The following is a 10,729-nucleotide window of genomic DNA, read 5'->3' on the forward strand; positions in this document are numbered from 1 at the left end:
GAAGGCACAGATCAGGGTATCTTTTAAAATAAGCATGACAGAGGCTTGGAAGAACTTCTCAAAGCTTAGGGGCTATAACTTAGCCATGCATGTCTCTTTTGGGGATAGGTTACAACCTGTAATCTATTGGAAAGGACATAATCCCTAAAGAAAAGCAAGCACTCCGCAATCCACAAAGAGAGAGAGAGAGAGAAAAGAAAAGAAAAGAAAATGAAGTACAAAACTGGTGATACTAAAGGTATCTTCCAAATGGCATTGGGAGGAATAATAGAAGTATGTATAATGAGATTTAGGCCTTCTGTGATCCCCAATTTATGATGAATCCATAAACCACAAATTCTAGAGATTCTTATCGCTTTTGGGTGAGTAAGTGATTATGTGCAGTCATTATTAGTATTGTTACTTAGACTAATATACAACCTGGGTTTCCAGCAATGTATTACTACAGGCTGCTCCCTGGGGATCTATAGGCAATGACAAAAAGCACTCTGATGCCCAAAGGGCAAGGTATGCAGGATGTAAGAATTGGAAAATTACTTGCTGAGAACATGTATGCTGATGTGCTTGATTGAACCAATGTACAGTGTATTTCGGATGGAAAATTCATTGGTGTGTTGTGATGGTGTATAGTGAATTAAGGTAGAAAATAAAAATTAAAAAAAAAAAAGCACTCTGGTGTAAACCAAATGATGTGGGATGTTCTTGCACACCAGTGGCCACCTGAGAACACATCTACATCTCCATAGATAAATAACTGTGAACAGAGGACTCTGCTTGGCTTCCTGTTTATGGATAAGATGCTCAGAATAACTGATGTTACCCTAGACTTTCTAGAAAACTTGCATAGGGGTCTTCCAGAGCTGGAGAAGGGATACCAGCTACTCTATACTTTCTAGAAAACTTGCATGGGGGTCTTCCAGAGCTGGAGAAGGGATACCAGATGGGATTGGGCACTTATTATCAAGCTACTCTACTTACCTGTGTCTCAGTTTCCTCCTTCCTCCAATGGGGGTAATAAATCTGCCTTTCAGGACTTTTAGGAAGTTAAATTAAAAAATAGAGCAAGTGCTAACATAGAGGGAATATGCAGTGGCTTTGGAGATGGTGTGTGTGTGTGTGTGTGTGTGTGAGAGAGAGAGAGAGAGAGATAGAGAGAGAGAGAGAGAGAATGTTAGCATAGATAGATATAGCCTCTGCTCAGTGTTTACTTAAGGGGCCCCCTTCCCCATATCATCAGTTCAACTTGACATATCCTCCTTCAGGTGTCACCTCCTCCAGGAAGCATCCCCTGACACTCAGGCTAAGACCAGGACCAGTCCTTTTTCCACTGTCTCCTAAACGCAGGGCCCACTTCTATCCCTACTCTTCCCTTAAGTAATGCAACTGAGTCTCATACTTCTGTCTCTTGGGAGTGGACTTCTAAAGGCTTACTCATTCCTACTCAGTGTGGGTTCACCTGACCCATAGAAGGTAGACGGTGTTAGCTGACCTGCAGAACAGCATCCTGCACTCTCCACATAGTAAGCTGACTGCTGACCACTCTCTTTGGTCATGATTGGGGAGATTGTATTGTAGTTTGACTTTCTGCCCCTTGGCTTCTACCAGACACCTCTTCTGTTTTGATTCAAAGGGGTGCCTGCTCAGGCTGGGCTTCCCTTTTGGCCTTATAGGCCTGTGCCCAGCTTTGTAACATTCATCATCTGTCCTGGTAACATGGGTCAGCAGATCCTGCTTCTTGGGCCTCTGGCCTTACACAGTGGAGGGACACAAAGAGAAGTTATAAGGCAGAACTGAGAGAAATAAAATCACTAAACATCTTCAATTCTACAGGAAAAGATGGAAGACAAATTTTTCAATGGTATTAAAGGAAATGAAACAAGTGGTTCAATAAGATCAAGGTTTTCTATGACTCCCAATGTATGATTAACACAGTGATAACGAAATCTTATTGTGTCTCCTCATAATATTGGGTTGTTGGGAAGATCATGATGCATTTTTGCATAGAAAAACATACAAGAAATATGTCATGACTTTTCCAACAACCCAATAGAGGCTCTTTGTTGCCTTTTTAAAACTCAGAACCTGGATATTCTCGGATATGATATTTTATAGCTAAAACAACAACAAAAAGATAAATAAAGGCAACTCCCCCATCACAGAGGAGAAAATGATAATTACGTAAGGTCAGAATTTCAACACTGAGGCTGGAGGCCAGGGTTTTTCTTTTGATTCCAGGAACTCCAAGGTCAAGTAGGCCCATGAGGTGACTCTGGTTGTCAGGGACCCTGGCAGGGTGTTCCAAGATCAGCATGCCCTTTACACCAAATATTGTGACAATTTCCAATTTTCCTGTCATCTGGCATCCTTGGCTAGTCCTCCATGTTCTTGTTATTTCCATGAGAAAGGCATGAAGCCCACAAGCAGACAGTACACACCCAGCTTCCCTGTCTTTGAAATCTCAGCATCATTATAGCACTGTTTGTTTGCTATGGGCATGAAGCAAGTCCTTCAGATGCCCAAAATGATCATGTGCAAAACCAGTAGTCTCAATATTAGTCACTGTTCTCCCCCTTCCCCACCTCCTGCAAATGCAAGACAGTGCAAATACTTTGGAATGTCTAGTTCAGCATGACCAAAGAGAAGATGCACATACTCTTCATATCTAAAAGGAAAGAGAACCTATGGATTTAGGGGAGACCATCTGCTCAACCTGTGTTGTTAGTGATCTCTAGGCACTCATTGTAAAGGTCAGTGCTGTCACTTGGAAGCAATGTCAAAGGCAGTGATAAGCCAACCATTGTAAGACGTAACAGTCCAGATTTCAAATGACTGAAGGGGTTGAGTATTTAGGAGGCAGTGCCAAGTTTACTAGTCAACATTTTTTTTGAGAGAGAGATTTTTGCTATAGGGCATGTGAGCTCGCCAGAAAGACAGAGAGACAGAAAGCAAGAAATCACCCCCTAGGGGGGATGGCCATGCTGCAATCCCTTCTCCTCCATTCTACTCTTGGGATCTTGGGTATGCATGTACATGCACCTGGTGTGAGTTCAAGCCACCAGGTCCAGGACTCAAACCTTGGTCGACTACATGGAAGTCCAGCGACATAGCCATTATGCCAACTGCTGGTCCCAATAGTCAACTTTTTAATACATAGCAAGCAGGGGGTATGTTTTCTGGGTCTTTACTTTTAGCATGAAAATGATAGATTTACATAGTTAAATAGGTGTGCCAACAGCAAGGTTGACTTTTTAAAAATGACGAACTTGTAAAAGGAATGTCATACAAAACCTCAAATTAGGGAGACATAAAAAGGGTTGAAAAAGTCTTCTACCAGGAAAAGCAAAATGGTAGCCTACAGGTCGAATCTGGCCCAAGGATATATTTCATTTGGCTCATATCAAGTTGGTGTAAGCAATGAATTCATTGCCACCATTTAAAAATGGGATAGTTTTATATTTGAAAATATGTAAATATCTAGTTACTCTAGAAAAATGGAGGTTCTGGGAAAAAATTAGACCTAATTTCTATATGAAAACATTCATCTGAAAGTTGATATAGCTGTTCTTATAGATGAGACATGGATGCTGTTTTTGACATTTTGTATTGTCTTCCCTACATTGGGGACATAGGTCCAATAACACTGATCATCTTATGCAGACAGTTACATTCAGTTATTCTACCTGCCTGATACCTGTAGACATCTGCATTGCCCTGTTCTATGCTAAATAATTATTAGTTACTAACAGAGAAGTCAAACTGATGCACTTAGTGTGAATTTCCTCAGATTAGCTTTTTGACAGTTTCATGAATATACAATTTGAGAAAGGACCTCTTCCACCAGTAACAAGAGTTTTCATTTTTAATATTCAGCCACAGGTAGACTAAGCAGAGTTGGTCTTGGTAAAACAGGATTATCATCAGTGGGTCACATCTGTGAGTCTCCATCATCTTTAAAAGGCCTAATTAAAGAAAAAAGTCCTGGAGGTTTCCATGACAAAATAAATGGGCGCTTTTTTTTGGTCTACAAATGTGATGTTACTGCTCATTGGGATGTGAAGAGCCCCTTTTCTGTGATGTGGATGGGTGGATAGATGGATAGATAGATGTGAAGTCTCTCATCTGAATCCCTATGTGATTCACAACACCTATTTGGTAAGATGGCTGATTGAGTGTGGATGGGGCATTCATCTTAATAGAACAGAGTGATGTATACTAAGCAATGTGAGGCCAGGACTTGGAGTCTAGCCTTCTGCTCTAACCCACTGGCTGTGGGCCTAAATGCAGTCTGTGGCTGAATGCCAGCTGAGAAAGAAGTACAAACCAAAATATAGGCAGGCAGATTATTTATGAGACGTGAAACTAAATGTTCACTGCTTTTTATGTAGCTCGAACTGAGTTACACAGTATCTGATGAGGACTCAGTTGAGAACAGTCCATAAGCAGGGAGCTGTGCTCTTCTTTCATATCTTCCTAACCACAAAAATGGAATCCACCTAGCAAATATTTACTAAGTACCCTCTCCTTGTTAGGGACTTGACTGAGATCAATGTTTGCTGAATTAAAGCTAGTGAACTATTCCCAAAAATATTAGCAAACTGAATCCAACAATATATAATATGACATTTATACTATGACCTAGTTAGATTTATTTCTGGTTTTCAAGGCTGGTTCAATATTTAAAAACGATCAACATCATCTACCAAATTAACAAGTTAAAGAGAAAACAAATCTTATGATTATGCCAACTGTCATAAAAAGAGTAGCTAAAGAAAATTAAATAGTCTGGGAACCAGCAGTTAGCGTAATGGCTATGTCGCTGGACTCCCATGTAGTCGACCGCAGTTCGTGTCCTGGACCTAGTGGCTTAAAACTCACGCTGGGTGCGTGTGCATGTGTGCCCAAGAGGAGAATGGAGGAGAAGGGATTGTGGCGTGACCATCCCCTCTGGGAGGTGATTTCTCGCTTTCTGTCTCTATGTCTCTCTCTGTCTATCTGGCGAGCGCACGCGCCCTATAGCAAAAAAAAAAAAAAAAAAAAAAAAAAAAGAAAAAGAAAATTAAATAGTCATTTATAAGTTTTTTAAAAACTCAGAAAATTATGGATAGGGGATGATCACTTCAATTTAATAAAGAGTATCTATAAAAAAAAAAAACCTTACAGCTAGCATATTTATTATGAAATAGTGAATGACTTCCTTCCTAAATCAGGATCAAGGCAAGGACATTCTCATAATTCTCATTCAACACAATACTGGAGATTTTACAATGACAACATGACAAGAAAAATAAATAAAAGGCATGCAAATTAAAAAGAAAGAAAGAAAACTTTCTATTTGCGTATATATGTTTAGATATATAGAAAACCTAAGGAATCTCAAGAACTAAATAAAAACAAAACCTAATAAAATCTCCTAGAGCTAAGAAATGAGCTAAACAACTTCACAGCATGAAGATCAACACACAAAACTCAACTGCACTTCCATGTACTAGGGATCTTCAGAAAGTTCATGGAAATGCACTGTATAAGAAAATTATGAATTTTAATATTTTTTCACCAAAATAAATTCTCACTTTAATTTCATTTTCCTATAGATTTTTAAAGTCCCTCATCCATGTATAAGTTGAAATTAAAAACACAATAAAATTCATAATCACTCCAAACAAAATGAAATAATTATACATTGAATAGTATGCACTAAATAAATGGAATGATATACCATGTTCATGGACTAGAAGACACAACCAGTAAAAGATGTCAGTTTTTGCCAAATTGACCCATAGGTTTAAACCCTACTAAAACTGCAGCAAATTTATTGACAGGTATAGACAACCTTATTTTAAATTTTTTATGGAAAAACACAGGTCTTAGAAAGTGAAAACAATCTTAATAGCAAACAAGGAAATAAGAAGAATCACTCTACTTGATATTAGAGCTGATAATGGTAGCCACAATAATCTAGATCATGTATAATTATCAGAGAGGAAGACATATAGATAAACAGAACAAAATAGAGAATATAGAAATACACCCATACAAATAGACACAACTGAATTATGATCAAGGTAAAAACAATTATTAGGAAAATATAGCTTTTTCAACAAATGGATATCCATGGGGAAAAAATATGGAATTCTTGAATTGAAAGTTCATAAGGAAAAAACATAAGCCTCAACCTTAACCTAATACTTTATACAAAATTTAACTCAAAGTGTACCTGAATATACATGTAAAATGTAAACAAAATTAAAACTTTTAGGATAAAATATGATAAATTCTATGGAATCTATGTATTTTTAGACATGATGACAAAGGTCAATTAATAAATGGAAAAATAGGTAAATTGGATTTCATCAAAATAAAAAACTTTGCTTATGCAAAAACCTGTGTGATGAGGAAGAAATAATAAGCTATAGACTGAGAAAACATGTTTGAAAACCACAGAGTCAACAGAGAACTAATACCTAGAATACATAAAGAACTCTCAAAGTGTAATAGTAATAAAACAAGTCATTCAATTAGAAAACGAAAACACATCAATAGGCATTGCACTGAAAAGGATATCCAGACAACAAACAAATGAAAATATGTTCAACATCATTAGCCATCAGGGGAATGTAAATTAAATTACAATTAGTCATCACTATCCACTTATAAGAATGGCTAAAATAAGAAATAGCACCACCACCACATGCTGGTAAGGACATAGAGAAACTGGATTACTCACACTAGATCATCAAATGCTGGTGGGAATATAAAATGATACAGAAAGATTTTGAAAGATTTTTTTAATGAAACTAAGTATGTAATTATCACATAATCTATCATTGGCATTCACGGGCATTTACTCCAGATAAATGACAAAAGTTATCTGTATTCACACAAAATCTGTACATGAGTGTTTATAACAGCTTTATTTTTAGTAGTCAAGACTAGAACTATCCAGATTCTCTTTAATGGAGGAATAATTAAATAAGCTATGGTTTACATATAAGATACTATAGACTACTACTGAACAATAAAAATGAGCAAGCATGTGTTCTGACACATGCAATAATTGGAATGAATTCAAACTGATTAAAAAATGTCACTCCTCCCTCAAATTTGATACTGCATGATTGTGTTCATATAACGTTTTCAAAATGATGACATAGCATAAATGGAGAACAGCTTAGTGGTTGCCCATAGTTATACACAAGGCAGGAACAGAGGCAACCCAAGGGATCCTTGTGGTAATGTAATGTCCTGTTCAAGATCTTGAATGTGGATGAAGGTAGAGGAAGCTACCCTTTTGAAATTGTATGAATTAAATACACATGCACACACAAAGGCACACACACATATATCTGAATAAGATCTGTAGAGTCTATGAATGTTAACACTCTGGTCATGCTATTGTAGAACAGCTTTGAAAAATGGTATCACTGAGGGGAACTAGATAAAGGATACAAAGGACCTCCCTATTAATTTTTACAACTAGCAGTAACCACTCTTGTTCAACTGCCTTCACTCCCCACAATCTCTCTGACCATCTGATTCTCAAAACTTTTCTTAATATAAATCAAGTGCTTAATAAGTAAGTGTGGAATAAGTGAACCTTCAGTTAAATATGTTTTCTAAGTCATAAAGGCTTTAAGTTCACAACCCCAAAATGGGCATTATCATCCTCACTTGAGGATGATGGCTATTATTTTCTCCACCTCATATTGGGAGGAGAAAAGTGAAAATGCACACAGGATAAACACTTGCTCAAATGATCAGTTTTCAAAACTTGTTATGACTCTAAATCTCAAGATCTTTCCACTATGCCACATAGATCAGCCATGTACTGGTGATCAGATGCAGCAACACAGGGTGATAGGAGCCAGTTTTAGAGGATTAGCGCCTGCAACGGAGTCCTCAGAGAAGGGAAAACTGACAGGTTGGAGACGCGTTATCAAGGAAGGCCATACTGGTAAGGCAGCATTTTTTGCGATCAGGGTAAAATCCTGATAAATTCCAGGGGTAAAGTAACTCATTGATAAGAAATAAAAATTCTCTAAGACTCCCTTTTTGTTTCCTCTGTATAATGTTCAAGATAACATAATCTAAGGGGTCCTTTACCTAAATTCTAAGCCTCCTTTATCTTACAGACTTCCTTTCTACTTCCATGGAATGGATCAGATAAAACATAGCATGTTATGCTAGTTTAAAAAATTCCAAATCCTTTCAATGTTTATTTTGTAAAAAAATGATGGGTTGGAAAACACTCTTATTTCAAAGCTTAGCTTTTGCTGACTGATCCTTGTATTAGCAGATATCTATGGTAAAATTATATGGTATCATTGTGGAATATGGATGATTTTTTTAAATCTCCTCCACTAAATCTTCATATATGAATATATATACTCATAAATACATCTGAATATATAGTCAATTACTGTTAATAAATTTATTCTGAAATATTTATAATTTTGTTAATATTTTAAATGAGTTTCTTTTTCTATTTCCATCTTTAATTTTGTCTAGTATAGGGAAAATCAGTTAGTTTGCATATATTTACCCTATGGTTAGCCAAGTCTTCAAATTACCTATGAATAGTTTTTACTGCAACATTTTAGTTTAAGATTATAGTTATATCATTTTTAAATGAAGCACATTTTCCCTATTATTTGAGTCATCTTTTGTTTTGCTGTATTTGTTAAAAAGTCTAAAATAGGGACCAGCAGTTAGCATAATGGCTATGTCGCTGGACTCCCACGTAGTCGACCACGGTTCGAGTCCCAGACTCAGTGGCTTAAAATCACACCAGGCGCATGTGCATGCATGCCCAAGATCCCAAGAGGAGAATGGAGGAGAAGGGATTGTGGTGTGGCCATCCACCCTGGGGGGTGATTTCTCGCTTTCTGTCTCTCTGTCTCTGTCTGTTTGGCGAGCACATGTGCCCTATAGCAAAAACCTCTCTAAAAAAAAGAAAAAAAAAAGTCTAAAATAATGTGACTATTGATGAGTATAGTAAATAAGCTTCTCTAGTTTCTGATTCAAATGAGAAGCATTTTACCACTTTACTGTTAAGAATAATATTTATAGTAGGTTTTTAATAAGATCCTTGACAAATTGAAATAATTTTCTCTCTTTATTTTACTTGGAGGTATTATTGTTGTTTTGTTTTTGTTTTTGTTTTTTTTTTCTTTTTTACAGTGACTGCTGAATTTGGGCAAATGCCTTTTTGGTATTATTGATGGAATCATGAAATTGATCTTTAATTTGTTTCTATAATAAATTACATTGATAAAGAATAAAAACAATAAATAAAGAAATGACGCGAAAATGTAATTAGTTCAATAAATAACACATTAAAACACTCTCAACAAGCTCCAACCCATAGTAAGTGGCAACTTGCAACAAAATGTAGAAAATCTCTTACTTATGTATGATCATAACAGAAACTTTATTATATAAATCAAAATTCTTATAAGATTCTGAAAGGAAACGATGCGTGAACTTAATTATCGTGAAGTCAAAGGTATCCGTTCTCCCCACCAGGAATCATCCCCTTGCCATTTGACCATTTCTAAAATGCATTTGAAAGTTCAGTAGCCTGGACTGAACATTTAAGTTCAGTAGCTCAAATCATGTTCCAAACAAGAAGCTGAAATGGAGTAGAAGAGGAACTAGGGTCTGTCCTACTGAGGGGCAAGTGTGGTGAAGCATGGTACCAGCTCATTTTGTGCATATTATCTCATTCGATCCTCAGAGTGTTCCAGTTCCCTTTACACAGAGGTGAGCAGCAGTGGACACCAGAGAAGTAGCAGGCATGCCTGACTCTTGTGCTCCAAACAGCTTCTCGGGCAAGTGCTATTCATTTCCCTCCCCTCGACAGTGGGTCCAAGGCCACAGAGCTGGAAAACGGCAGAGCTGGGACATACATGCTGGTGTGCCTGAGTCACAGAGCAGAGCCTGTTTGATGAGCATTGGTGATACCACATGGTGGCTTGATGCTTACGCTTTCTATCAGCAGATGAGGACCAGAACCCTGGTGAGGTCCCTGTGGGCTGTGCGGTCTCAGGACAGTTACTTAACTGCTCTGTGCCCCAGTTTCTCATGAGTATAATTAAGACAACCCAGCACCTATGTCACATGGCTGCTATGAGGCTCAGATGAGGTGTCACCCACAAAGCCTCGGGCATGGATTATAGAAAGCACGTGACACACACCTGCTAATAACCTATTTATTGTCATTATTATTATCGTAATTTTTATCATCATTGAGACTACTTTTTGTAATGGCCCTGAGTAAATCGTCTTCGGTATCTAGAATGACATTCCAACAGAAGCCACTCAAATAGCTCTCGCTTGCTAATAAAACCTATTAAAGTTGAAATATCCACTTAGCCAAGCCACAGAGTACACCACTGTTCAGGTAAGTCATAAAGTCTTCCCTGCAGTTGTTACAATGATTGATCCTCAGGCACAATTAAAATCCAAGAAATGCACTGACATTTTAATTGAACAAATAACTTAAGTACATTTAACGTGTTAGGCGGCAACAGTTTTTGTAAAATATACCGACAAATTTGGGAAGTTTCTAAAAAAATGTTGAGAAAGATTTTATCCACAAGGATAAAGCAGGTAAGGAGAACATGACTGGCATTCTCTGAGAGAAATCATAAAAACTGCAGCTCCTGGCATAGAGCACTTAATTTCAAATACCAGGCCCTATGAAAACCATTCCTTAAGTATCTATCTGTGT

At 37.3% G+C, this 10,729-nt stretch overlaps 1 protein-coding gene across 1 annotated transcript in view; it reads right to left on the reverse strand.

Annotated features, from left to right (window-relative positions):
• WWOX (WW domain containing oxidoreductase) overlaps window positions 1-10,729 on the reverse strand; it is a 1,095,008-nt gene that overhangs the window by 59,937 nt on the left and 1,024,342 nt on the right. The gene's annotated exons all lie outside the window — the stretch shown is intronic.

This window comes from Tupaia chinensis, unplaced genomic scaffold, assembly GCF_000334495.1.
Source record: "Tupaia chinensis unplaced genomic scaffold, TupChi_1.0 Scaffold000355_1, whole genome shotgun sequence".
In the NCBI taxonomy this organism is placed as follows: Eukaryota; Metazoa; Chordata; class Mammalia; order Scandentia; family Tupaiidae; genus Tupaia; species Tupaia belangeri.